Source organism: Lepisma saccharinum, chromosome 21 (genome assembly GCF_977018435.1).
Source record: "Lepisma saccharinum chromosome 21, izLepSacc3.1, whole genome shotgun sequence".
NCBI classification, from domain to species: domain Eukaryota; kingdom Metazoa; phylum Arthropoda; class Insecta; order Zygentoma; family Lepismatidae; genus Lepisma; species Lepisma saccharinum.
In genome coordinates this window covers 20192205-20218857 of record NC_139249.1, presented here as the reverse complement: position 1 = coordinate 20218857, position 26653 = coordinate 20192205, and positions in this window count along the sequence as shown.

Below are 26653 nucleotides of genomic sequence, written 5' to 3'. Positions count from 1 at the left end.
TTTTTTGTGTGTGTGTGTTTTCTGTTCTCTTACGAGAATTAATATAGGTTGTCATAGAACCCTCCAATTCATGACTTAGGAAAAATCTGTTTGGTGATTCATCACGTACACCTATATGTGAGAAAAAGTATGAATAGTGGTAGTGTTGCCAGATGTAAACAGAGGGCAATAGACCCCCCCTCATAAAAGGCTACAGTGCCCCCACAGTGTCGCCAACACTAGGCCCCCCAACAGTATTGCCAGACATAAAAAAATACATAGGCCCCTCAGGTCCTTTGATAAAAATTTACAGTGAAAAAACCCAGTAGGTTAACAACAGTGTCAATCTACGGTAGTGTTGCCAGATGCAAACAGAAAGCAATAGACCCCCCCTCATAAAAGGCTACAGTGCCCCCCCCACAGTGTTGCCAACTCTGCCCTCAAAATATACATCATAAAAGGCTTCAAAATATCATATAGTGGAATTTTTGTAGAGTAGGTTGGCAACACTGACGAGCGCCACATGATGATCATGCCTTACGAGAGAAATCCATTAAGGCGATCGAGCGCCAAATGATGATTCGAGCGCCAAGTGATGACTGGGTACCCGGACACTAGGTCTACTTATATGGGTGTGAAACTTGATCCCTTACATTGAAAGAGGAACATAAATTGAGAGTATTTGAAAATAAGATTCTTAGGAAAATCTTTGGACCTAAAAGGGATGAGGAGGCAGGTGAGTGGAGAGGGTTACATAATTTAGAACTACATAATTTGTATTCATGTCCAGATATTATTAGAATAATTAAATCAAGAAGACTTAGGTGGGCAGGCCATGTGGCACGAATGGGGGAGGAAAGAGGAGTTTCCAGGATTCTTGTTGGGAAACCCGATGGTAAGAGACCTGTAGGAAGGCCAATACGAAGATGGAGGCACAACGTTGAGATGGACCTAAAGGAAATCGGTAGGAATGGAAAAGAGTATTAGATCTTGCTCAAGATAGGGACAGATGGAAGGCCTGTGTTGCTGCAGCCATGAACCTTCGGGTTTAAGAAGGCTAGAGAGTTAGTTAGTTAGAGTTAGAGTTACAGTAATTCATTTTAAAAAGGACATTCCCCATGTCGTAGTGATGACGTCGTCGCCTTGTAATCAAGGGGTCCCGGATTCGATACCCGGTGGAGATGCATAGTGGTACGGATCTCACTTTAAACTGTATGTCAAGTCCCAATTAGCCTATCTGTGCATAAAGTGGACTTAAAAACACTAACTCAAACAAACTCTGTTACGGTATCCCAAAACAAATAAATCACAAGGAGATAGATTCGATGACCACAGGATGGCCCCACGTAAGGGAGATGAGACGCCCTGGATACATTTCTCACAGAACTGCCATACGCTGTGGCTTCATCTTGTTGGTACCACAGAGATGCATCTTCAATCATGTCCAGTCTCGACTGCAGAAAGTTGCGGGACACCTCCACATAACGATGGGATATCACTGTTATCACTGTCACCGTGACATTCTTTAAAAAAGTATGGCACTGTGGAGAAGGTTCTCATGAAGTTGCCGAGGATTTTCTGCTGCCATAAACGTAGGAAAGAAAGTAACCCCTCCCACCACCACCGAAAATTCGCCTAGTTCATTTCAAGTTACAAAAAATAGAAAGTTTGTTATTTTCATTGTCAATAATAGAAATAAAGATCAGTTAGTTATTTGAACAGAACAAAGTAAAATATATGTTCGATCGAAAAACGTTGAGTGCAAGATACAGGGAACAAGTTATACTTTCATTATCCACTACTTAAACCAAAGAAAAATTGTTCCACAGTTTAGAGAATTTCAAAAATTAGAATTTTACGTAAGAGATCAAACAATATAAATTTTACGACTGAAATTCCCCCCTCACTTTTATCGTATTTAAAATTTTTCTTGAACGAGGCATATAAAAAGTTAATAACAAAATATATGCATTTCAGTATACAAACTGTATGATATATAAATTATGGAAAATGGTTGTGCTGGATTTTCACGCATCTGGTAGAGCAATCAACAACGTCTGCCAAAGGATGTAATAACAATAATGTTAATACAAATGTGAGAATAAATTTAAATTAGATACAAGATGGTATGTATGTTGGACTCTTCGTTAACATGATAAAACTAGCATAAATTGTTCACAAATGAGATTTTTGCTGCCTTTCAGTGGAGTAACCTTTCAAGACAAAATTAAAAGTGAAGAGTTTCGAGATAAATGGAAGATCGAAGCAACGATGGAAGAAATTGAAACATATATCAGTTAAAGGGGAATCAATATTGCCGATTTCCTCGAAAATTATTAAATTGCAGGCCAAAAGGAAAAAAATAGGAAGACCATATCGTCGATGGAATGATCAATTTTTGTATTCGCATAACAGGCTTTGGTTACCCAGACCTGCAAGTGGAAGATTGAATAATAATAACCATGATAATATTTATTATTATTGATTTCTACTATTCAAATTTTATAAAATGTCTGAACCCCATCCCTCTCCCCGTCCTACAAAAATTTCCTGCTGCCCAATACCGAAAGTTCTGCTTGTTGACGCAGCCCGACAAATGAAAATGAGCTTCGTCAGTACAGAGCACAGTAGCGAGTAGTGTGCTTGGTACTATTATTGGCGCGATAAAGTATGAGCCCCCCTCAGGCAGATTTGGCTACACTTAAAACTAGCTCAACATGCCCATATGAGCTTTTTGCTCAAGTGTGGCACCCTGTCTAATCCAAGATTTTTGTAAAAATGCCTTCGGGAATTTCCCGTGAAAGTATGACCCCCCTCAGATTGATTTGGCTACACTTACAAAAGCTGCATCTGCCAGATTTTTGTCCATAAGCTTGTCAAAAATATGCCCCTCTTGATATTGTTTTTGCTACACCTAAAACTAAACCAAAAGTGCTCATAAAACCCACACCCACCCACATCTACACCCACATATATTTACTTCCGGTCCGGTAATATGCAGAGGCCTTCTAGAATTGCTCTGTGACTCTCTCATTTCTTACATCATAAACATATGATTTTTCACCTATAAGAATAACACTACATATGGTGTCATCAGGGAGTGTATCGTGGAATTCACAGATAATTTTAATGTTTGTCCTGTCATTAACCACAACTTGTTTCCTTTTTGAAGTGTTGATGACAAACATGAGTCTCTGTGCTTTGAATTCATCTGGTGTGTAATACATGTCGGTATTGCCAGTAGTGACCCTTTTGTATGCTGTAAATGCCTCATATAATTTAAGAAAATCATCCTTGGACATGTCTAAATTATAATTTTCTCTAGGAAATACCTCATTTCTGCCATTTTTAAGATAAATGTTCTTGATGTTGCAGTTATCAAATTTACTTGAATTTTTTTCCTGATTATTGTGTCTTCCAGTCTGAAACAGTACCACCACAAAATCTGGCATGTCATATTGTATACTGGAGAATGAGTTTGTAGCATCAAATTCATAATAGGCACCAGTGGCAGGCTTCTGTACACATTGATATGTATAAAATTATAAAGGAATCTGTGGATTTTTTAGAATATCTGCTTTGTATTTAAGAGCATAACTGGCTTCATATTCAACAACTGGAATTCTTAGCTCCATAGTCTGAATAATGCATTTGCCCTCATCAGGTAGGGTATTAGGCAGAGCTTCCCCGGTAGAGTTTAATGTACTGTACCTCATGAAAGCATTATTATCATTGGCAGCTCTTCTAAATGTAATTCTTAAACCACCCTTCCACATAATGTCTTTGTAATCTGAGAAGAATCCCGGCAACAGGCGCATGGGAAACAGCACTGTGTGGCTCTTGGATATTATTTTATCACCAGCTTCAAATCCACCTATTTTGTAGTAAGAAGCCTCGGTTTTGGATAATTTTAGTGTGGCCAAAGCTGTAGAAGTAATCCCAGGGTAATCCACTCTGTTTATAACAACACCATGTTTTCTGATCTCAATTTCAGAGAACAGATGTGGCACAAAATTGTCTACCAATCTTATATTTGAATTTGCAGGATAATCTGTACCATCGAGCTTTACAACATCAAATTTGATGTATAGATCTGCTCTGTGGGGGTGTATAAAGCCATCCCCTACATCAAGATCAACCTCAATCTCTGTGTTGGGTTGATTTAAATTTGCAAATGTCCTCCTGTTTGGGGGGAATGATTGTAGCTCATAACTCTCAATATTTTCCATTTTTTTTTGTATGTATTTTTATTTAAATATTAATTTCTATGATTGCAGTTGTTGTGGCTCCAGCAAAATCAACTAATTCTTCTTTTTCATTAGTGACCATCAACTCAATGTAATCTATTCTATTATGGCACACAGGAAAATATAATGTTGGTGATGGAGTGTAGATGATCGGCTCCATAAATTCAGAGTTAGGTTTGAATGTTGCAATGACGCCAGTTTGTTTGTGAGTGCCTATGCCATTTGATTTGGTGATCATACCCTCGGCCACATTACAGTGAATTTTCAGAGTCTCTATGGCTAAGAATTTAGGTATATTAATAGCAGTGTGTTTGATGGCTGGTTCAAGTTTTGTGTTGTTCTCAAAGCCTAACAGCTCTCCTATAGTACCCAGATCCACTGTTTCTGTAGCAGACACAATCTCTACTCTGTGAGTGACAGAATTTTGAGTTAACACTATACCTCTGGGTAACTGAGCATTTAGAGTAGATAGATTATATTGCCCTGGAGTGTTGACAATCTTTTGATCACCAACTGCAATTGTGTTGTTGTGGTGTGTAATATTAGGGATCAAGTACATGCCATAAAATGCTCTGAGAGCTATTGTTTTGGGATACACTATATCATCATGTAATCTAAGTTTCAATATTGAATTTTGGCTGGTGAGATGGAATACCCCCATGATGTTTCAAATACCACAGGGCCTTTTGAAAATCTTCAATTGATGGTTTATTTATTTGAGACATATATCTAAGAACAGATAAACACAGATGTCCACAATTAACATCCTTGAAATTTTGAACACGGGCATTATTGTAATAAAGATTAGCTGATTTTAGATATTTTACTAAATTTTCAGGTGGAATACCTCCAAATGAATCAAACACAAATGGCTCATCTTTTAAATATTTAAGATAACAGATCCAGTGAGTGCCCTGATTTTTGTACTTATCCAAATTAACTATGCCACACTCTTTGTTGAGTGGTTGTTCTGGTAAAGAATCAGACATGTACACACCTCTACAATTTTTGATGCCCAGTGGCTTGATTAAAGCTTCAATATCTTGGTTTGTAAGCGGCTCTTGTTTTTTTTCAAACTTATTCATGGCTCTCTTAACACCTTTGCCTTGTTTTTCCATGGCCAGATTATGGCGCTTTATTTCATCTAATTCTGCCTTATTCTTCTTGGCATCTATTACTGTTTTTGCTATAGCAGCTGATCCCCCAGCCAAGCTCCCAACAGCCCCCAAAGCTGCTAAGATGGCCGGGATAGTAAATATGAAGCCACCCACATGTGATTTTTTTCTAGATTGCTGTAATTTTTTTTAATTGAGGGGTACTAAGTAATAATTTCATACCATGGCCCTTTGCAAGACAAGAATTTTTTTTCTTGCGCTGCTTTTTGGGTAAAAGACTATCAATAGTTTTAAGAGATTTAAGACCTGCATAAGGTATCTGATACATAACACCCTTGGCCTTCATCCTAGGTTTATTATATACATATTCACAACCCCACCTCAGTTTTTGTTTGGTGTTCATAGCTATGGTGGTCCCCAATGCTGCTATTCTCTCACTTAAAGAAGCATCTTTGCTTACAAATCTACCAAATGCAGCCTCTTCTAATTTCTTGTCTGCAACATGTCTCTTGTCAAGATCAGAATGTGTGTTGTATGCTATGTCATGGTCTCTACAAGCAGCATCTAGGGGATTAACACCAGGGTCCCCTCTGTTTAATCTATGGTCCAATTTTGTACCGGGAAAACAATACTGATAGCCTGGAATGTGTAGTTCAAATGGCAGCTTGTTTATGATGTCATTAACCAACCCCCGACCATCAGAGATATTCCAAAATTTAGGTGGTAGAGTATTAATAATTTTTATAAGATATCCAATGCCCTTAGTGTCATTCACTATAAAATTAGACAATTTGGTGCTTATCATGTCCATAATTCCAACCTTTTCATTGTAAAAATTGTGGTTGCCAGCATTTACCTCCCCAGCTATCACCAGCAACCTATCTACAAGTTTCCTGACATCATCATCCCACACAAATTCTTTAGGCAGGGTGTTGTAATGTTTGATCCCACTACCTGTCTTGATCTGTGTCCATATGGGCTTGATTAAGTTGTTGTATTTTGTTCCACTGCTAGACTTGACTCTTTTTTGTGTGGGATCATTGTTCTGGTATAGAGCATCTGATTTTATTAATATTTCTTTGTAGTGCTCATAATCTTGATCTGTATAGCTGCCAGGCCTTTTCCTAGTCATTAGTTCCCACAATCCAGGTGTGCCGGGATACTTAACAAAAGCACCTTTTTCTCCAAGATGAGATTCTGAATATACAATTAGATCATCTCCCATAAATGTTACTCTAAAATTGCCAATTCTATGTATGATGCTACCATCACGCTCTGTGTCAGCATATAAGCCAAAGACCTCATCTTTGTTGTCTTTAGGTGTGCTTAAATATTTTTGAGCAAGAAGACCCAATTCAATAGGATCCTGAGTAGCTTCAATTCTTCGAGGAGCAACAGGACTAGGTGTATGAATACTAGAAAGTGGGGTGATTGGATAATCTAATATGTTCCTAGCAGCTACAGGTACAAGCGCTGTGATCAAATTTTGATTTTGCTCTGTAACAGTTTTGAAATTTTTACCAAATTCACTTATAGCATCAATAATAGGCTGTTCTGTTTACTTGTGTTTTTCATAGATTCCTCGGTTCTCTGATTTCCATCCCTTAAATCTTTTTACAAGATAATCTCTTAATTTAAGATCATCAATGATTGGCCTTTTCATGGTTATTTATATATGTTTCAATGTCTAGAAAATTGTTGATTTTATTTCTGTATTTACCACTATTGGGTTTTCTTGTCATATCAATTGTGACAAACCCATAGCTGTCCTGATTCCAGCACCTACTGCAAAACTTGGAAAAATCATTGTAGCTCAAGTCCCCACCTACATATTCATCATGTATGTGTTTGAGGTTGGTATGATCTTGATGAAACACACATATAAAATTGCTGTTGTCTCGGATCAGCTGCTTCGGAATTTTAGAAAAAGTCTGTGCCAGGTAGAAGCAATCAATGTTTTTGTGTCGGCCCTGTGTAAAGAAATTTCTAACCTTGTTTTGATTATCCAGTATAATATCATCAAACACAACAACAGAATTATCGAGATATTCATGGAGTGGCTTAACATCTGGTTCAAAAGTGGCTATATCCAGTCCATCATATAGCTTCATCAGCTGCTGATATTTTAATTGTTCCAAGCTCTTAGAGAAAACATACAAGTGCCTGTTTTTCCAGTCTAACCAGTTAGGTGCCAATAAAAAATTATCAATCATTAGTGTAGTTTTACCACAAGCTGATGGCCCAACAATAAGACATCTAATATTATCAGGCAGCAGCATTCCATTTCTCTTATTCTGCTGTTCAGGATCTGGCAGCCTTTTTATAACATCCCATGTGTTCATAGTATCACTTTGTCTGCCTCGATCCAGCTGTGTTCTGGGAGTCCTAGCCATTTCACCAGTATCTTGTTGCCTTTTCTGCGGATGATTTTTTCTATGAGATATGTGTCAGGCTGCTTAGTTTTGCTGAGTTCTTCTTCATAAAACCTGCCTTTGAGAATTTCTCCTCGGTGATCTTTTATTATATATGTGTTAAGGGTCCCAGGTTTAACTTGAATCACTGTAAATAATTCAGTGCTCCAGTTTTTGGTAAAGCCTCTTTTGAATAAGTGCTTATATTTGCTGATTCTTACTTGATCACCAACCTTGTATTTGGCTTTTCTTGTTGTTGGCTGGTATCTAGGATAATAAACAGTGCTGAACAATTTTTGCTCATCAGATGAAGTTACCTCAGAGGGTTTCATGTTGATTGTGGAATGGACCGAGTTGTTATATTTATGTAGAAGTTCTGGAAGAATATTAAGCCATTTATAATTACCTTGAAGTGTAAATTGTTTATACATATGATTTTTTAGGGTTTTGTTGAATCTCTCTACAATTGAGGCCTTGAGATCACTGTAACTCGAGTAATGTTGTATTGACTGGCTTTTAATAAATTGTTGGAACACAGAATTATAGAATTCTTTGCCATTATCTGTTTGCAAATAGCGCGGTGATCTTCCACTCTGATTGATAATTGTCCTGAAGGCTTCTGTAACACATTTTCCAGTCTTGGATTTGAGTGGCACAGCCCAGGCAAATTTTGAAAATGTATCTATGACAGTGAGTAGATACTTGTAGCCCTTGTTGATCTTGTCTAAGTTTTTCAGCTGTCCACTTGCCATTTCAACCAAGTCACACTGCCATAAATCATCTATGCCTTTTGTAACCACTGGCAGTCTCTTATAATTATGTCTGGCTTGTCTGTGTAATTCATCAACAATAATTTGTCTAGACATAGTATGTAAACAAGAATATTGCAACTATAGGGTGTTCAGCAGCTGATACTACAGGATTTTCTAAATACAGTTTGTCTCCTATTTGTATATTAAATTCAAGAGAGCCATCATCTTCAGCATAAGATGTTTCTAATGTATTGGGGTCTGTAAAATCCTCTAACTCTACACTGGTGATTTTTGCTTTGTTCTCAGCATTTGTTATTGATAAGGTAGGGTAGTGGTGTGCCTGTGGTTGAAGCCAATATTTGATCTTGATTGGTCTAAGTGTGCCCCCAACAAAAAATTGGTAATAAAATTGTGCAGGGGACAGCATATATATTTTGACACCATTTACACCAGGTGAGAGAGTCATGAATAAGTTTTAAAAAAAACAAGAGCCGCTTACAAACCAAGATATTGAAGCTTTAATCAAGCCACTGGGCATCAAAAATTGTAGAGGTGTGTACATGTCTGATTCTTTACCAGAACAACCACTCAACAAAGAGTGTGGCATAGTTAATTTGGATAAGTACAAAAATCAGGGCACTCACTGGATCTGTTATCTTAAATATTTAAAAGATGAGCCATTTGTGTTTGATTCATTTGGAGGTATTCCACCTGAAAATTTAGTAAAATATCTAAAATCAGCTAATCTTTATTACAATAATGCCCGTGTTCAAAATGTCAAGGATGTTAATTGTGGACATCTGTGTTTATCTGTTCTTAGATATATGTCTCAAATAAATAAACCATCAATTGAAGATTTTCAAAAGGCCCTGTGGTATTTGAAACATCATGGGGGTATTCCATCTCACCAGCCAAAATTCAATATTGAAACTTAGATTACATGATGATATAGTGTATCCCAAAACAATAGCTCTCAGAGCATTTTATGGCATGTACTTGATCCCTAATATTACACACCACAACAACACAATTGCAGTTGGTGATCAAAAGATTGTCATCACTCCAGGGCAATATAATCTATCTACTCTAAATGCTCAGTTACCCAGAGGTATAGTGTTAACTCAAAATTCTGTCACTCACAGAGTAGAGATTGTGTCTGCTACAGAAACAGTGGATCTGGGTACTATAGGAGAGCTGTTAGGCTTTGAGAACAACACAAAACTTGAACCAGCCATCAAACACACTGCTATTAATATACCTAAATTCTTAGCCATAGAGACTCTGAAAATTCACTGTAATGTGGCCGAGGGTATGATCACCAAATCAAATGGCATAGGCACTCACAAACAAACTGGCATCATTGCAACATTCAAACCTAACTCTGAATTTATGGAGCCGATCATCTACACTCCATCACCAACATTATATTTTCCTGTGTGCCATAATAGAATAGATTACATTGAGTTGATGGTCACTAATGAAAAAGAAGAATTAGTTGATTTTGCTGGAGCCACAACAACTGCAATCATAGAAATTAATATTTAAATAAAAATACATACAAAAAAAATGGAAAATATTGAGAGTTATGAGCTACAATCATTCCCCCCAAACAGGAGGACATTTGCAAATTTAAATCAACCCAACACAGAGATTGAGGTTGATCTTGATGTAGGGGATGGCTTTATACACCCCCACAGAGCAGATCTATACATCAAATTTGATGTTGTAAAGCTGGATGGTACAGATTATCCTGCAAATTCAAATATAAGATTGGTAGACAATTTTGTGCCACATCTGTTCTCTGAAATTGAGATCAGAAAACATGGTGTTGTTATAAACAGAGTGGATTACCCTGGGATTACTTCTACAGCTTTGGCCACACTAAAATTATCCAAAACCGAGGCTTCTTACTACAAAATAGGTGGATTTGAAGCTGGTGATAAAATAATATCCAAGAGCCACACAGTGCTGTTTCCCATGCGCCTGTTGCCAGGATTCTTCTCAGATTACAAAGACATTATGTGGAAGGGTGGTTTAAGAATTACATTTAGAAGAGCTGCCAATGATAATAATGCTTTCATGAGGTACAGTACATTAAACTCTACCGGGGAAGCTCTGCCTAATACCCTACCTGATGAGGGCAAATGCATTATTCAGACTATGGAGCTAAGAATTCCAGTTGTTGAATATGAAGCCAGTTATGCTCTTAAATACAAAGCAGATATTCTAAAAAATCCACAGATTCCTTTATAATTTTATACATATCAATGTGTACAGAAGCCTGCCACTTGTACCTATTATGAATTTGATGCTACAAACTCATTCTCCAGTATACAATATGACATGCCAGATTTTGTGGTGGTACTGTTTCAGACTGGAAGACACAATAATCAGGAAAAAAATTCAAGTAAATTTGATAACTGCAACATCAAGAACATTTATCTTAAAAATGGCAGAAATGAGGTATTTCCTAGAGAAAATTATAATTTAGACATGTCCAAGGATGATTTTCTTAAATTATATGAGGCATTTACAGCATACAAAAGGGTCACTACTGGCAATACCGACATGTATTACACACCAGATGAATTCAAAGCACAGAGACTCATGTTTGTCATCAACACTTCAAAAAGGAAACAAGTTGTGGTTAATGACAGGACAAACATTAAAATTATCTGTGAATTCCACGATACACTCCCTGATGACACCATATGTAGTGTTATTCTTATAGGTGAAAAATCATATGTTTATGATGTAAGAAATGAGAGAGTCACAGAGCAATTCTAGAAGGCCTCTGCATATTACCGGACCGGAAGTAAATATATGTGGGTGTAGATGTGGGTGGGTGTGGGTTTTATGAGCACTTTTGGTTTAGTTTTAGGTGTAGCAAAAACAATATCAAGAGGGGCATATTTTTGACAAGCTTATGGACAAAAATCTGGCAGATGCAGCTTTTGTAAGTGTAGCCAAATCAATCTGAGGGGGGTCATACTTTCACGGGAAATTCCCGAAGGCATTTTTACAAAAATCTTGGATTAGACAGGGTGCCACACTTGAGCAAAAAGCTCATATGGGCATGTTGAGCTAGTTTTAAGTGTAGCCAAATCTGCCTGAGGGGGGCTCATATTTTATCGCGCCAATAATAGTACCAATTACACTACTGTAGCGTCACCTGGGCTGGAACATTTGCCAAAGATGGCCTCGCAAGATTGGCGATTGCACCAGTCACGTTCCTTCAGTTCCTGGGGCGTTTCTAGTATCTGAGCGCTCAGCGACCAACGTGATCGCTCAGCTACTTGACGGCCAAATGGGCGTTCCTCCACGAGCGCTGCTCACTTGATCACTGAGCGAACTTGAACCTTGCTCGCCACAGAATATAGCGTTTTTGTGTTTCGATCTCGTGAGGCAAAGGGAAGAAGAGGAAAACTGTATGAGGATGGCGGGTGGCGACCAATGAGGAAATATTTATGATGAACGGCTTGCGATATAGCGTAATTTGAGAGGAACTTCAAGTAACAAAAGGTGATGTAATATTCCAGCTTTTTTAATTGCATTAAAGTGAAAGCGTTGTTTATTCTAAATAATAAATATAAATATACACCGTAGTTTTGGAAAGATGTGCAAGGGTGTGAAAATGAAATTTTCGACAGTTTTGTTCACATCAACTATTCTATTTCTATAATTAACAGCTTTTCAAACACCGAAATCTTGTCTACTCGACGCAGCTACACTGATCACAGATTATTCAAAGGCAGTGATATTTTAATCATTGAGCAAACAGTGTCAAGCAAATGATCTATCTGCTTAACGAGCGAAAATCTTGCTCAGCGAGTGTCGCTCAGATACTGGACGGGGCCCTGATCAACCATAATTAGCCCCGTCTAGTTCGCTGCACTTTTTGACACTCTGCACTCGTGCGTCCTGTTGGTTACACGGTGCAACACCAACTCGTCTAGTTCGTTGATTTGGTGTCAAGTAGTGTATTCGAACTGATGAAACGAACGTTTAAAGCAGCAGACAGGAATTTGTTGAATCTTCTTAACTTCAACACCGCTATCCGTCTATTTGGTTAAACGTCATCCCACCCTGACACCGGGATACAACTGCACTGTACCTAGTGTCGAAAAGTGCAGCGAACTGGATGGAGCTATTATTGTATGGTTGGAACTCTCAATAGATATTCTCAAGGTCAGAGCATGCTTAGCGACCGAACGTCGTGGATATCTGGTAACGGCCTGTCACTGTGATATTCTCCTGTCTTCGAATACTGTCTGTCAGGTCTACCGAACTAAAGCTGAACCTGTCGAGCTGAAATTAGCATTGCACAACAATATGGTTTGCCTGTCAGGAACTCTTCCGTGCTGACCTGCTTCGAAATGCCGACGAAATAACCGTTGAGTTGGAATGATGTGATCCCTCCTTTTTAAATACAAATGTACGATATTCACCGTTTCACCCCATTCTAGTAACTGAAATGGCAAGGCTTCTGCTGACAAATCTGGATCTTATTTCAGTCTCATATTGAACATCGAGACGAGACCGAGACGGACTTGTTCCCAGTTTCGGAACCCAATCGCCGCCACTGTTTACAGATAAATCAGATTATGTTTTATATCTTGTTATTCAATAACTTTCCGATGGCCTCCCCGCTGGCGCAAAAAAGGGGTCCCATTAAATTACAGGACCAGTCCCGATTAGCCTTACTGTGCACAAAGTGGACTTAAAACAACAAATCAATCAATCAATCAAATCAATTACTTTCCCTCGTTGTAATTATAGTCCACCCATTCGTCGCAAGTGAGCTTGTGCTGTGTAGTTGTGCATGTATATGTGTGCAGGATAAAGTTTCGTTTCTCGAGGGTTCGTAGCTTCGAGATGAAGCGCCAAACAGAAAAGGTTTATTAAGAAAGGTTGGTTGTTTCAATGGCCTCCTCTAAAGGGATAGTGTTTGATTGCGAAGTGGAAGGTCATCGGTTCAAAACTGGCAGAAACCTCTAGACAGGAGGTAAACAACATTGGACGAAATGGTTATCTACTCTCCAGGGAAATTTCCGTTGACATCTCTGAAATACACGAGTTGGGACAAGTTAAGAACTCCGGAAGGCATTTGAATCGTAATAGACAATCAGGTGTTACATGGAAATAGCGTGTATTCTCATGTGTGTACGAGATAGTTTCAGATACTGAACAAGCAGAAAGTTTGTGGTTGTAATTATCCAGACACCGAGTTGAAATCCATCAAGTATTATATATGCGCAGTGAAGAACACAAACAACAAAGTCCATTCATAACTAGAAATGTTTATGAACGTAATGGGTCATTTCATCTCAAATCATACAGGTAAGTAATGAATGTGTCACCTTAGAATTACAAAATCATCTGAAAAATAATACATATTATAGGACCATATTACACACATCCAAAAAAACATCATTTTCCGTTGATTTGTTACAGTGTTACAAGCACACAAACAAAGCCACTCTTTGGTAAAAAAAAAAAATACGCAAGGAAAATTAAGCAATTTTCAAACCACTATAAATCAGAAACCAGAAAGGTTTCCTTTGTTTGTAAGCTTGTTCAAAGTACTTCCAAAATCTTATTAAGAAATCTATTTATAAAACCCTCTTGAACTTAAAATTAGAAATCAAAATACAAAAATTTGATTCTTTTTTTCAAAGTTCTATTTTTTAAAAAAGTGACTTTGCTTTGATAATATAATATGGGAACTGTACTAACTATTTGCAATTCCATTTCTGCATTAACTTCTAACGTTATGTAGAAAATTCTTTGTAAAAAATTTAAAAAAAATATTTTGGTGTTTTTACGGAAATCATTTTCTCAAAAACACCCATCTTAAATTTTCTGAAGATTGTACAATATAGTCTTTGGTTACTGTACTTGCAGGAGGTGCAATCAGACCGGGCAATTTTTTTGTGTGTGACCGGCGGGAATTTTTTAAGAGTCCTCCATATTCCATAATTTTGTGGATTTTTACTGAAAAATATGTTACACTGGCAACACTGTTTCTAACCGCTGCTTATCAGGACACCTGCAGAGCATGAAAGATATTATTGATACCGTTTTGTGCGTGCATGCGAAACTATTTAAAATGGCGTTATTCTACACCATTTCGACCAACCCTTGTCGCATCATCATTTTTAAAACATAAATAACAATTTAATAACTTATTTCTATATCCTTCAAGTGTTCAAAATCGAAATTTCAGGCTAGCGTTTTTAATTTGTCGCGTGCCGTGATTTTATCGTTTTCAGACGTTTACGCGATAACTTCTGTTGTATAATTCCAAATGTAATGATCCAAAATTCATTTAATAAATGACACATGCAGTAGTCCTGCAAAAATAGCGTTGTAGAACACAGCACAGCGCAATAGATACTTCTGCCCGTTAAGAGATTTTCCGATTCGTCCTTTTACCCGACGGCAAAAAAAAAAACAAAAAAAAACTTCCCATTCAATACCATGCTAATCCTTGCCTTACGCAAGAAGAAATAGAAATTTCTGTAGCGAGAAGGGGAGGGGGGCAGTGCAGGGAATTCTCGACGGAGCACTGCGGACATGCCGTAATCCTAGCGGAGCATTTTTCAATTACTCCCCCTCCTCTTTTCCTAGAAACCCTCGCAAACACCCTCAAACCGCAAAAAATCCCACCTTTGGATCCAATCTCTGTTTACGCCTAAAAAAAGAAAGAAAAGTGTGTTCCAATGTTAGTGGGTGTGTAATTCAAGTGACAGTCGTCTTACTACAAAGCCAAACAGGGAAGGTATATGTCCTACACGGTAAATGCCACACGACGCTCGTTTCGCTGAGTTCGCCAACCTTCACAAGCTAGCCGTTTCAAAGGGCCCAAAAGTTCAAACAAAGTGGTTTAAGTCCTCAATAACGCCCTCTTTTTCATTATTTCATTATTCAACACTTGCCAATGCGGTTTCATTAGCGACGGGTATGAAGGTGATTGTCACGAAGAAAGGATTATTTTTACGTCAATAGAAATATATTTCCTGATGTTCTTATAATAATACCACACATATTTGTATGTATTATTGCCATTAAATTGGCTACTATATGAACGCAGTAAAGGAATGTAACATAAAATAGTAACACACGCATAATATATATGTTTATATCCCGGGTTCGATACCCAGTGGAGGTACATGGCGCAGTGGTTCAGATCCCATCTTAAACTGTATGTCCAGTCCCGATTAGCCTATCTGTGCATAAAGTGGGCTTAACAACAAGAATTCAATTAATTAATCAATATATATAAGGGCATGTATGGCTCCGAACAGTGGCGGCGATTGGGTTCCGAAATCGGAGGGCAAGATACCAAAAGTGGGGGGGCCAAAGACAGAATATTTCCCTTTGTAGATAACGTTTAGCATAGTGCTGGAGCAAAAGTAGCAAAAAGTGGTTTGGGGCAACTGCCCCCTCGCCCCCCCCTAATCGCCGCCACTGGCTCCGAAGAAAGAACCAAAGTTATCCTCACGAAGTGCATAGCCACCATCAAGCTATGCCAGCTAAGGGATTCCTTACATGCGAGGCTGCGGCTCTATATATATATTGTTGACCTACCTTATTAGTAGTACGGGGATGTAGCAGTAGAAACACTCGCTTTCTCATTTCACCACTTTTGCTTTTATTACAACACCCAGACAATATACAGCGTGTTCCGTTCGAACCTCCCGCATTTCAATTCATCATTGCTAAAAGGTTATGAAACATAATGAAATGCGAGTGGTGCTAGACGAAAGAGAAACTCAAAGAATTTTATTGCATGACCTCGAAGTTCACCGTTCTCTCACTATTCAGCGCCACAATCGCATAGAGCACAATGGCGACTCCGCAGCAGCGCTCATTTCTGTCGTTGTGGCTTATCATTTGGCTTCAATTGTTGAACAATTTGCACCTTGTAAGGGTACAAATGAAGCCGCTTATGAATCATTCGATGTAGTGTAGTTGTCGGCACTTTGAACTGCTTGGACGCTTGGCGAAGTGATTTACGCGGGCTTCTCTGAAATCCCGCTCGAATTTCTTCCACCTTCTCCTCCGAAACACGTCGACGAGAACCTCCGGATTGTTTATTAACACTTCCAGTTGCCAGAAACTTCGCACACCATGCTTAAATGGTTTCCCATCAAGTGCTTCACCTCAATATTCTCTCCGGTAATTTCTTTGCACTGTAATGATTGATTTGGTCTCTGCATACCAGAATACAGAATTGTGTTCGCTGCTGCGGAGTCGCCATTGTGCTTTATGCGATTGTGGCGCTGCATAGTGAGAGAACGGTGAACTTCGAGGTCATGCAATAAAATTCTTTGAGTTTCTCTTTCGTCTCAAAGCCAGTATGGAAGTAAATGGAGTACTTCCCTCTCTCTCTAATACATGAGTTTTGCCAATAGCTCTGTCCTCTTTTTTATGCTCTATTTAATGACGGCATTATTGATTGATTGATTGATTTACTTTATTTTACTTCGCGTTTTGTGCCTCTTGGCTAATTTGCGAAGATGGGGATGAGTGATGAAATTGATGAATCGACATTCACAAACAACCAAGCCCGACCGGGATTCGAACCCGGGACCCTTGGCGTCGCAGCGCGATGTGCTAACCACTCGGCCACAGGGTCGGGCTAATGACGGCATTATATAAGCTGTCATAAATTAATGTGATCTGAAATTTCCATAATTATGCAATTTTGCAAAACGCTTAATTTTTTGTAGTAAATACTTCAAAAGCCATAAATATCAAACCGCTTGAACAACTTCGCCAGTTTTTTTTCTATGGGATCTGGGGTGTTTGTAGATATGATATTCTTCGCCTGAGTGAATTAGCTAATTTGCTTACGAGGAGAGTTATATATATATATATATACATTGGATATTTTGTATAAATCATCAGACCGTAACACGAAAAAGTTTGTTAGCGAGAAACTTTTCGGTTTGTCGCGATACACGTGCAGATCAAGCGAGAAAAGTGTTGACCATTGTTTGAAGTTATTTTTAGAATACATTGTTACTCCACAGTACCTTTATTTATTGCCCAATCGTAGTTTGTTTAGACGGGCTGTCTCGCGTATCAAATTAATTGCGCGCTACCAAGGTTATACTCCTCGTCCTGATTCCAACCTGACTTTACATCAAAGAAAGTTCCGAAAGATCAGTTTCCCCCCTAACAACCACATGTCAGGTCCACGTGGAGTCCAATAAATCGTCCCCTGAAACCTTTCCCACCAATAGCGTTCGTCCAACAAATGACAGTTCTCGTCATGTCCGCGTGGAGTAAATGAGATGTTGCTAATTCGGTTTCCTTAGAGATTTTTGAACTCGAGGTTGCGATTCTTTATCTTTGCTAGGTTGTGTTATTGTACTGTGCTATTATTTATATATATATAATATAAAGACCTTGGGAGTAAAACGTCGCAGTGAATGAATAGATGTCTAAATACTGCAGGTAAAAGTGACAACAACGCTTTGCCGAAAAACAGGTGGTGGCTCGAAACCAGATACGGGTCCGTCGGCTTCCTCTGGGGTTGGGTCAAAGATGCCGAACTGGTGATACTTAGAAGACTTCAGCTTTATAATTCAGTTGCAGGCAGTGCCCCGGTTCGTAGGAAGTGCTGTGTGCTATGCATAGGCGTAGCTAGAACATTATATTTGAGTGTGCACAAAGGAAAAAAAATGGTCTTGTACATTTTAATAGCACATTTTGCAACACAATCACTTGGCTCTTTAACTGCACTGATGCTTGTAAAGGAATATACATTCACTAAATGACAGTGTTGAAAATTTCTGAATATATGTAGTAGAAAAAAATCTAATTGCATAGAAATTACAGACACACAAAATGTTCATAAATGTTACAAACAAATACATCAAAATACACGTCATCTATAACAAGAGACGTCTGTCAAAAGGTAAAATGTTCTTAAACTCATCAATAACTTCATTTACATCAATAGACTAAGCTTTTTCTTGTTCCACAAATAGCAAGAGGAGGGCTTCCAATCTATCCTGCTTCTGAGTTGCTCTTAATTTAGTTTTAACTTGGGTAAGCTTGGAGAAAGCTCTCTCTCACACGTGCATCTTGTGACAGGTATAGAAGAAAAGCGCTGCAGTGCAGAGTAGAATGCAGTAAATATCTTCTTTCTCCAATGACATCAAAAAATCGAAAATCTATAGACACTCGTTTCATCAGCGATAATGCACACGTTTGTACCAAGTGATGACATTTTCAACTTCTTACAAACTGCCGCTTATTTTCTCTCTTATTGAAATATCTGTCTTTAATTCTCTTTGATAAAGCATTCCATTAGGGTGTGCCTAGGCACACCCCGTAGCTACGCCTATGGTGCTATGCGATAATTGTGGATTGCATGCAAGTTACATATTTAGTTTAATAATGGGTAGAGAAGCAAGCTGGGAAAAGACGCAGTAAACAACGCATAATAGTTATGAGGGTGCTAAATCACTTTTTAGAGTCAATGAAAATCAGCAAGGCGGTTAAGACAACGGCTGATGTTACGGAGTGTTCTGAACGTCTTATATACAGAATACGAAAGGAAGAAACCAAAGGTCCTCTAAGAACACCGGCAAAGAAAAGAATGGGGATACAGAATAATGCCAGAACGAGAAAATACGATGGAACCGGATCCATCAAGAGGAACAGAAGATTTTTTTGGAGGATGTAACATCATTACCAGACGAGGACAGTAGTTACGCTTAAAGGTACCTGAGTACACTTTATTACTTTATTTTCCGTAAAAAATATATCTTAATGTTTGTTTTTGCATTTATTTAATTCTGTTTATGTAAAGGATACAGCATTCAACGAAGGAAGTAACAATAGTTGCGTGTATTACACATAATGCAAATGTAAAATAATAAATAGTGACGTCGAAATATAAACATTTACATGGAAATCTTGAGGTAACTATCGTTTTTTCCCCAAATACATCACATACATAGATTTTGAAGATTTCCTATACGATATTGAGGAAGTAAATTTGTCGGAATCACTAGCGATTAACAGAGACTCGATGAGCCTCCGTTTGTTGATCTGGCAACGCCGCGCTCCATTTAACCCATACTGACTATTAAGGTTGAGAAGCTCTAGTAACACTCGAATTCCATTATGCTTCACAACCTTTAAACAATGATGAATTGAAATGAGGAAGGTTTGAACGGAACACGCTGTACATATATTAGTTCTGAGCCGATACCAATTTGAACCGATGCCGATTGTCTCACCAATACCCACCGATACCGATTAACCATGCGTCAGAATTCAAACTCAGTATCTGCACAATAGGTAGCTATGGTGCTATATTGAAAAGGAAATTTTAATTTACATATGCTGATGAATAGTGTTTATGTTCAAACAATAATAAATACCTTTATAATTATTATATTGATAAAAAACTAGAGATAACAAAAGTTACAAGAGCATCAATTATGCATTTGTTTAAAAGAACATTTATAACATATAAATGTTATTTATATGAAGAAAACATTTCTATATTATCTCCTTGTGAGGTAGAGTAAGTATTTTTCTTAATATTTTACATGCATCAGTTCTACATCTGAGTATACTCAATATGTCAATTTCTTCAACCAGGTTTACAAGATGGCTTCCATTCTTCAATTTTTAAAACTCCACATATGGTTAATTCACATCCAAAATGCAGAAGATATTTCTCTCACTTCTGTCTTATTTCTCAAAACATTCATTTGAGGTAATGCATTATTCATCTACTAGCTTGGTAATGCAGATGCAAGCAGATAATAATTTCCTGCTTCCAATTTTTAAACTTGGCACTTTTCACAAGTTCCAAATCTTTTTTAAAGATTATGTCATTATAAAAGCATTTTCAAGATTCTGTTATGAACAAAATGTCTCTATATAGTTTAAACAAACTATTGAAGATTAGCTTGCAAAGTATAATCTTTCCAAATATCAAGATTTATACAAATATCAATCTTTCACCAATAGCCACATTTTTACTTATCTTCCATCCATCATGAGATTCCTTTAAAGTCACAGACAACTAGTATTAGAGCCACTAGTTCAAGCCAGATTTTTTAGTATGTGTTATCTTCAATTGTTTTTGTTTTATATTTTTGTCCATAAGTGCTTAACAGCTTGAATGTTTGTGTAGTAAATGTACATATTTGCTCTGTTACAGCTATTTTACTATGTATATCACAATATACTTATGATTACAATTACCATTTTTTGAACGTTGATACAAAATACCAAGTATGCCATCATATTATACATTGAACAATTTTAAAGAGTTGACCTTTGTATATAAACCTTGATGCCAATGCAAATGTACACAATTTCAATAAATTTAATTATAAATTTGAATGTATCATATCTTTCTTGTCTGAAAGAACACATATAATTGAAGATATTTGTTTTTCATATTGCCAGTCAAAAATAACTGTTATGACTAAATTATTATAAATATTGTACAAATGTGGAACTTTGAACATAGCCTAACCATCTTCAAATATTGTTATGACAATGTATTATTTTTATTGTCATAACCGATACACAAACTTGTAAAACTCGAGTTTAAATAACAAAGGCTAGTTACCGAGTCATACTAACTCATCACATTCCATTATTGAAATTAAATAACTTCCAAATTATTCTCTTGTAGAATTATAAGACAAATGTCTTGCGACATTTGGTAACTTTTATGTGAACTTCTCTCTAGACCAGTGGTTCTCAACCATTTTGAGTCCGGGACCCACCTTGAAGGACATTACACTTCATGAGACCATAAGCATGAGCGTCGGCAGAATTACTTGTAAGGGTGTGCACCCAGTTTATAATCATATTTATGCTAACATCCAGTACCTTAAGAAGCTCTCTTTTACGCTTGATTAAACAAATTACACATACTTCATTCTAGAAAAGTAAATATGTAATTTAAAATACAAATTTACTCTAGTCTAACTAAACGCACATGCTGAAATTTAGATACGCCGGTAAAAAGCAATGGTAGAGCGTGAATAACAGAAATGTAGAGTTCAGACTACGCAAAACACGGTTTGAATTTAAAATGTTAAAATAATATACCTTAGTCAGGCCCGTACCCAAGGATGGGGACCAGAGGGGCCATGCCCCCACCTCGAGCCGTGAAATATTTTAATTTAAACATAAAAAAAATCTACAAGAATTACGTTTATGGTTCTTCAAATTTTGCATGAATTTCGATTTTGTCCTTGCACATATGAATAGGTTGTTTCTGGAGAGGCAGGCTCTAGAAGTCTGCAGTCTGCAATACTGGGCTATTTTAGTGCTTTAACCATTGATGCAAGGCTATCCGACGTTCCGATTTAGTAGGGACAGTCCATTCCTTTAAATCTATGCCCCGACTTGCTATAGGCTATTTGAATTGTTTGCATTATGCATACATGTAGTCTACCCGTATCATATATATGTGTATGTATATATATATATATATATATATATATATATATAACAGTATATAATGTGAGAGAAAATTTATGAAAATTCGCCTCTGGGTCTGCCCCCCCTCAAAAAATCCTGGGTACGGGCCTGATCTTAGTAATTTAATTGTAATAGGTTTTTAAGACCCAGTAAATACATTTTCGAGTCCGACATCGCGACCCACCAAACGTACCCTCGGGACCCATCAGTGGGTCGCGTCCCATAGGTTGCGAAACGGTGCTCTAAACCTAGAGAACGCAAAGAAAGGTTTTTTTTTAAATGTTTTGCTGTTACGCCGAAAAAAATAAGTGGATTGTTTCTCTTCAATTTCATGTCGTTTGGGTTAATCTGGAGAGGGTAAAAAAAGCAACGTAAAAGTATGTGCGAATACAGTTATTAAAATAACGCTCATGATTCTATGATGTCTATCATTCTCTGTCATTTGTAATAAAAACAAGTCACTGCGATATGGGCCGACGTCCGCGGTCCCAGTTGACTATCGCTAACCAGGCTGGGTCCAGTTCGAGTCCCGTGTCCTGTTGAGGTTTTCCTTTTCCCCGTGAATGGCTATTGCTTCTCTGATGAGACGGTCCCAGTAATTTGATGATTTATTGATAATCTCGGTGGTTGTGAAGTCAATTCTATGGCCCTCTTGGATGTAATGTTCTGCTAACCATGACTTCTCGGGATGAAAATTCCTGATGTAGCTGGCGTGTTCTTTGCAGCGCTGTTCGATTGTCCTCCTCGTTATTTCTTTGTTCTTCTCTCTTTCTAACTCTCATTATCCATATCCTTCTCTATTTCTTTATTGCAACAAGTGCGACTTCTGTTTCTTTCTGTATTCCCTCGTCACCTTATCGCGTATTATCATGGGCGTCGGAAGGGGGTTCAAACGGGTCCGTTACCCAAAGTGGCAAATTACTTTAGATCAAAAATTAAGTGTAAAATACAGGAAATACGTTATATTTTCATATTCTACTTTTAATTCAAAGAATAAATGAAATTGCTTCACAATTTTAACAATTCCAAAAATTAGTTTTATGTAAGAGATCAAGCAACATAAACTATAGGAACAAATTTCCCTTCTAAATTTGAAAGCGTTTTCTTGGAAAAGGTGTGTAAAATTTAGTAACAAAATACATGTAGTATATCTATTCATTCATCTATTCATTCAATAACTGAATGAAATGTAAAAAAAATAATGAAAAACAGTTGGGATATATATCCACTCATCTGGAGCATCGAGCACAAGATTCTTCCCAAGAGCTTAAGAATGATAATAATAATAATACGTAATATAAAATTTGTTTATAATTATTAGTTTTTGATTGCTTTTGTGTAATAACAATCATAACCAAAATTATTATTATTATTACTATTATATTTCTACTATTCAAGCTGTACGAATAGGTTGACCCCTCTCCCTTACATAAATTTCTTTCGACGCCCATGTTTATTACACTTTTTCCTTCACGCGGAAAGTTACTTACCGATTTTAAGATGCAAATGAGTACAATGTTCCCTTCGTTTCCTAAAACCTCGTATATTTTGTACTAAGAAATCAGAATCAGAAATTCTGCCAGGGACACATTTAAACCTTCATTACTTTAGCTTCTTCCATGATCCTTGAAACTTGAAAATCTGGCAAGAAAGATTTTAGCTGAGAACAAAATTACTTTACAAAACTTCCCCTGTCAGAAACAGGCTTGCCACCTAGTAACCAATCAAAGAACAAAGACATTTTGTTTTCGAGAGTTTATACGTACACTCAGACAAGCATAGATCATTCTTTTTTGCACAGCATACTAGTACGTGATTGAAGTCATCCGCTTCTATCCATATACTTGCTTCTATATCCACATTATATGTATGTATGTGTGTTTGTGTGTGTGTACATATATATATATATATACAAGGAAAATATTAATGTCATATTATAAATAATAATAATAAAAATGCACCGCCGAAATGCGTTATTCTGAAGACTCTCATGATAGATTCTCAACACTGGAATATGCACTCGTATCGATCTTCAGATGTATAACACAAATGCCGTTCAAAACGCATTCAATGGATATGTTCAGTCTATTTTCCCTGCTTAGCAGTGTTGCCATAACCTAAGAGCACAATTCCCCTTTTCCGAGTTTAAAATTCCCTTTTTTTAATTTTTCCCTTTACATTAGAAATAGTTAAATGCGGTAGCTAATCCATACAAAGCATCAACCTAGAGAAATATTAGGATTAACCAAATGAAGGAAAATAAACTTAATATTTTAGGTATAAAATTGTAGTTTCCGAAAAAATGTTCTAAATATAAAGATTTCTTATGCTAATTGTTTCCAGTCCAAATTACGAGTTGGTAGAAATCATTTACGCGACGAAAGTTTTCAAAGGAATTCAGGTTCACGTTGCTACATTATGGCTATAACACATACAACCACAATAACAACCTAATAATGAATCAGGAGCAAATATACTGCCATGTTCACAGTTGCAAACTAACATGTGTATCCGGTGCGCAGATGAACACAGTTGTCGGAGAGATTGTTTTACTAGTATTACTAATATCCCTGTATTTTCAACCATGTTTGTCCCTTGCCGCATAATGCCCTGAATATACATTACATTATGTGTTTCTTAGCTTTGGAATTTTGAGTTCTTTCATTTTTATTTTGTCAACTGTTCGGTGTGTCACAGACAACCAGTATGAGTTGGACAAAGTGGATAGACTAAACTGTAGATGTCAACTTGGTAATGAGATTCGCAAATATTTGACATGTAGACTCAATTCCGATATTACCACTTCCGTTTGAATACCTTGTTTTTCTACCAGTTTTCGTATCGTTAGGTTACTGAACGCATTCCTTCGCTTTGTTTTGTGGTACATAATGTGGCTGGTTGTAGGTATGAGATTTTTCACAGAATATGTGTGCTTCCTGCAACCCTGGCACGCAACGCTTCACGACCGGAAATTACGTCACAAATGGGATAAAATGTGTTGGGTTGCCAGCATTTAGGCGGCAAAACGGGCTTCTTCGAACAACTGTAGCGCAGAAACGACGCAGCAACAGTAAAAATGTTACTGAGAAAAGTTGTTTGTTTCGTTTTGATGTGATGTGTATACTTGGTGCAAACGATTGACACGCGCATCCAAGTAAGTGTTACGGTTGGAACGCGCAACCAAAAGTGCTGTGGGGCGTCGATTGGAACGCGCCGCTACTGATGTAAACAAAATTTCCGCTATGGGAATGATACATCAATCGGACAGATTCAATATCTGTTCAAAGACACAAATTTGTATCAGTACTTTGACTTCTTTAGTTTTCTGATCAATTTACATATGATCACTGGTTTGATTTATCGCGTATATACATTAATTTATTTCTTTTATATTTATTCTTTACCTTCTTATAGTAGATTCTATTGTTTTTATCTTTCCAATCTGCTTTGTTCTTATTTATAAAGTTATTCACATATATTATGTTAATTCTTAATCTTGCCTGCCTGGTGCTGCCATCTCTATTCCTCTTTGGCCGACTATTTACATTACTTGGTCCTATTGGGTACGTAACAAGTACTATTTTGAAAGAAAAAAAAACTTTTGAATATTTCGGGATACCAAAATATCAGGACTCTATCACTAACCATGAATAATATAAGACAAGGGCACTGTGTACGTCAATACTAGTTTCTCTGAGCAAAATGCTGCGTAGTAAGCCTCGTAAACGTTTCTTTCTTCTGAAAAGTTAACCCTTAAAAGAATCTTCAGCTTCTAGGCTATCAGAATACAGAGGATTTCCAACGTATGGACTTTTATCCTCATCACCTCTCCCAGTCCATGAAATATTAACGGAACGATGTATCCGAAGCACGTAGAACTTTTTATATGGTCAACGGTGACGTTATGAAAACGTCGGAAGAAAAATGGCCATAAAAAGAAGCGTGCCAAACTTCCCCGTTCGTAAAAATCCACAACTTAAATAATCCCAGTTTTCCTTCTCTGAGACGGAAAAAAAGTTTTGCCCTCACATTAAAAGAAAATGAATTCACAAAAGAAGGTTTCGTGCTGTTTATAAACGAATGTAGCTTCCATTCTGCATTAAGGGAGCCATAACTCTATAATATATTTGCAATGGTATAAAGTATCTCAGTGTTTTATTGCCTTAAAATCGTTGGATGTGGTCATTTATATATTTTTCTGCTCCGCGGCAACGCGCTTTCTCCTTTGGGCATCTCGACGATTGACTTGTTTCGCGAATGCTGCAATACTGTGCATTATTTTTTTTAGGGCGGCTAGATAGCGCGAAACCAAATGGTTAACGCTCTTGCCTTTGGTGCGACCAGTCATGGGTTCGAGACCTCACACGGCCCATCAGAGTGAGAACAAGTGGAGAGCTAATTGAAGAGATGTAGCGGGCTCTTGAAAGAAAAGAAATCGCGGCGATGGAACTCGTTGCGATGATCACGCGTCGCTCAATGAAGATTCCGCTTGGTAACCTTTTGACGTTCAGAAGACCTTGCAATATTGTGCTAGATATTATTAAATATAGAGGATTGGTTTGATTTGGTGTTTTAAGTCCACTTTATGCACAGTAAGGCTAATCGGGACTGGACCTACGGTTTAGAGTGGGATCCGAACCACTTGTGCCTCCACCGGGTATCGAACCCGGGAC